The sequence below is a fragment of the Hippocampus comes genome, unplaced genomic scaffold (genome assembly GCF_001891065.2).
Source record: "Hippocampus comes isolate QL1 unplaced genomic scaffold, H_comes_QL1_v1.1 scaffold96, whole genome shotgun sequence".
Classification (NCBI taxonomy): Eukaryota; Metazoa; Chordata; class Actinopteri; order Syngnathiformes; family Syngnathidae; genus Hippocampus; species Hippocampus comes.
The window spans coordinates 312,042-316,790 of NW_017806074.1; positions in this window are offsets into that span (position 1 = coordinate 312,042).

The window sequence follows — 4,749 nt, forward strand, 5'->3', positions numbered from 1 at the left end:
CTCCTCTCATTTACATCCTTGTACTGTAGGTTTTTGCCCGCCCTCAACCTTCCTTTAGGAGCTGTAAAAATCTATTTTCAGCAAAGCAGATTACTCATACTGTCAGCAATTTCTGTCCCTCAAGGTAAGGTGCACCAGACCAAGGGCTAAAGTGATAGGATATTGGATGCCGAGTGGGCAACATTTGACACAATATTGTTCTTTTCAATGTTAGTTAGAAAGATATAAAAGTCCATTTAACAAGATGAAAACACTGTAGGGAGAGGCGGGTCCCCCTCTGAACCCCGGCCCAGTTGGTCGATGAAGAAATCTTCATAGCAGCGCCTCCGAGTGGTCGACCCAGCTCGGTCACTGCAAATCATGTCCATATCGATCGGAGCAGAATCTGTACAGCGACAGCCAATTGGGTCATCATCACCTATAGACCCTTCTCCAGATCAGGGAGGAAGGGAAGGACACACAGAGAAAGTGGCAGTCAAACAGGCCAACATGCAGGTCAACAAAATGCAAGAGTGTACAAATTCATCTTAAATTGGGTTTTAAACATTTCAACTGAGGCAGCTGCTCTAATTTTTTTTTGGGGGGGGGGGCATTCCAGAGCACTGGAGCCCGAATAGAAAACCTGCGGTGTTTTTTTGTTCTCGGAATCACTAAAAGACCAGCGTGTTGTGAACTAAAAGTTTGGGGCGAAACATACGATGTCACTGAGTCAATGAGATAAGGAGGTGCTAAGCCATGTAATACGATAGATATAAGTAAGTAGCAAAACTTTGAAATAAGATCTCAAATGGACCGGAATCAAATGCAGGTTGGCTAGTATCGGGGTAATGTCATCGAAGTTCCTCATCCTCGTCAGCAGTCTAGCTGCAGCATTTTGTACTAACTGCAAACTTTTAACACTGACCATGGGAAGACCAGAAAGCAATACATTGCAATAATCGAAGCAAGACGTAACAAACGCATGAATGATGATTTCTGCGCCACTAGGAGATACAATAGGATGCATCTTGCATTGTTTAGGTCCCATATTGTACTTTGAGCGACAAAAGCCGCGACGAGAGGTGACAAATGAAGGACAAAAAGGAACATCAATTTACAATTTGTCAATGGAAATGAACAATATACCACTCAAACTCGCTACCTGGCAAACTAAGCTTGGATTATGGGACAAGATTAGTCGTTTCACAATCTAACTGTGACTGCTAAAAAATTTGAAATAAAGGAAAAACGGCATCTTGCACTGAGGCACCACTCCCTCTCGCTCCTCTTAAATCCCTTTAATTCTGTTGGAGGACTTTAAGGCATAATGTTGCCTTTAAGACCTCTGTACACCATTCCAGCAGAAACTGGTTGGGCGTTGATGAACGGTGTCTAGTTGCTGTAGTGCACACCGTTGGCACGTTGGAGCCGTTGCCGGGGCGTTGGAGGCGTTTTTTGGCCGATTCAACATGATGACTGGAGAGTCACCACTGCTTTTTACATGTAGCCTTTCTACCACCTCACTAAGAAATAGTTATACAGCTGGTCCCGAGTATAAAGCATATTTACACGATATGAGTCATATGAGCACAGCTTCTGAAATCCCCGTCATGTCTTCCCTGAAATTTTCCCTGAAAATGCAAGACGGAGAGATACCGCCGCTCGTTCCTACCGACTGCTGTCAGGCTGCTGAATAAAAAATGAATAAATAAATAAATCATAAAATTATTTAAATGATATGACAACAAATGTGAATAGTACTGTGACTATTGTATTATATTGCACTTAATTATTGACCTTATCCATATTTGTATTTATATTGCACTTAATTGAACTGTGTTTTCTTTTCTCTTCTTTCTACCCACAATCTTGCTGCTGAAGGCTGTAAATTTCCCCAATGTGGGACAAATAAAGGATATCTTATCTTAAAAAAGCTTCAACTATTGTGCCTGCGTCGCAATAGCTAGTTAAACCCACTGGGATTTTCCCGTCCATCCATCCCAAATAACTCAGTTTCAAATATATTTTGACAGCAGCCGTTGTTCTTTGTTTTGGTAAATAATGAAAAGCATCCATGATGGATTTCTCGCAATATTGCACGGCTCAGCGACGCTGATGCGACTGGTTGCAGAACACTGCGTGTGCTTCACAAATACCTGCTGCAAACTGCAATTATGTTTATTTGAGTCTCTGTTTTTTTTTCTGTAGATGCTTTAGTTTTTTTACTTATTCATTTGTTCACTTTGATCAACAGTCTGTTCTCACAGGGAATTTCATTACAACGCACAACGCACAACACACCGCAGCGGGGATGGCTGTTCCAGTTAATTGCTTCCTTTTATACCCCGTATCAGTGTTTTCCGTGGTTCATTTTGATAATGTGTCAGAATCACAAATTATGAGAGATAAGATCCGTGTTAGCTTTTTTTTTTTCTTCTTCATGTCACTCTTCACTATAAACAGCTGTCATATGGTTCCTTAACAGAACATCTTCCTAGACAGATGGCTTACTGCATAAATGATCTCGGAGGGATTTTTATCATCCAGTGATGTAACCCATCTTGGGACAGGCTGAAAATAGAAACGTCAAAAGATGACATGATCTTTGCTCATGAATGTCAAAACTGTGAATTCACAACTGAATGTTTTGGATTTAGTTTTGGGGGGAAAAAAAGACAAAATATTGCACACTCAGAAAAAATTATTTTTTGAATGTTTTAAATTTTTTAAAATCACATGTTTTTCCAGCGTATTTGTCTAGATCTTTTAAAAATCAACAACAATTTTAGAGTTTAAAAACGAATGAAAGTGAATCAGTTAAAACGTATGAATATAGTTCAATTTGTGCAAAGAGTAGATTAACCGAGATTTGTTTTGATAAAATTTCATGAAATCCCTTTCTATTAGTTTTGCATAAATATTTCAATGCGCTTATGGTCCACATTTCCAGCAGGTAGCGGTAATGCAACCCGGTTGTCATCAACATTTGAAATGGACAAAAATAAGTAGAAAGACTTTCGCAGCATGCCTCGCGGTATTTGTAAATAGATGTATTGCAAAAGTATTCAACTCTGCACCCCTGTGCCTTTTTTAAAATGTATTTTGTTAGATTGCAACCTTTAAATTATTTTTTTAAAATCTGAGACCAAAACCTGAGAGTTGTGAATGTCATCAAAAATCATTTGGAAAATATAGCACACTTTAAATATGAAAATACCTACTATGGCTTCACCAGTGAGATGTGCACACAAACGCTACACTTTGAAGGAGAGCATGTTTTTTGTGTTTTTTAAATTCTGTATTAAATTTATCCAATAAAAGTAATTTGATCAGAATACTGTACTGATTTTATGACTAAACAAGTTTGGAGGTTGATCAATAAAAAAGGTGTCGTGCCTGTCATTCTACAGCTCGGTGCTACACTGCAACTTTTCATGCACCACAGATCAGGTAATTAACTGTTAAGTATTTGCATACCTGTCAACTTTTCGGAGCGCCAACCTGTATAAACTACCAAAAAAATCCTTATAAAGACCAAAAAATCCTTATAACATACCAAAGCATTTTATATGTCAAAATAACGGCAGAAAAAAACCACGAAATATGAATGATATATTTGTTTCCTTGTAGAACTTGCTTGTACACTACCGAAGTATGCAATGAATACTCTGCTGTTTTCAACTAGGAACCACGTGATTTACTGGAAAGTTACTGGAAATGAAAGCATTCGAGTAGATGAGCACCATTGATTTTTTTTAAATCTGAGACCAAGACCTGAGAGTTGTGAATGTGGACATTTTCAGAATCTGTATGATTTGTGCGATACGGCCATATACGTAAGATTCACCACAAAATCCGTGTGAACTATGGCTAAACCGTATGAGTTGACAGGTCAAATAATTTGACCACCGACACAGAAGCAAATAAAAACACATGATTCAATATCTTGTATTAGTAATAATCTAATATCAATTCAATAACACAATTTTGCCATTTAATGACTGTAGTTGTTGTAATAGTGAACGCAAAACAAAACGTGGAGTCACCGCGTGGAGCCTGAAATACAGGGCTTTTTTTTTTAATCAATCAAAAATATTGTTGCGATGATCCATCCTTACCAGGGGTGGCGGTATTACACCAAGTCATATTCAATCAACAGCTATTTGTCTCCATGAAGAAAAAAAACACTACTTGTGTACAGGAAGTTGACAGGCTGAAATACATTCGAACAAGTTGTAACGTGTCACTTTTAAATTTTTTTTTTTAATGACGCGAAACGTTTAACATATAGGTAGCGTCAACTGTTGTTTTCTCGTGTTAGTAGTTTGGACGCTGCTTTAATGGTCCAAATTGGCTAGCCGGATGCTAACTGTTCATTGGCTGCGGTGTGTACATTTTGCTCCTCTCTGGCGTCAAAGGTTTCAAATATTGGCTAAAGATATGCCCGCTAATGTTTGAAATCTCTGGGTAAGCAGGGGGTAAACGCAGGTGGACGGCAAATGTCGTAATAATGACGCCGAACAGCGTTAACACCTGGCTCTTGACCTCGTAATGTTACTTGTGTGAGTTATTCGGTTAGCCACGTAAACTGTTTCTGATTGGCGTTAACGCAGCAGCAGCTAACTCGCCGATAAACAACGTGTGGGACTTCTTAAATGAAAAGCCTGACAACGAGGAGTGACGCTCTTTAACTTCAAAGCTCGCGGAGCGACATATCAAGCCAACATGCTCTAGTTGAACGCATGCGAGACTCGTTGCACGTCGCGGAGG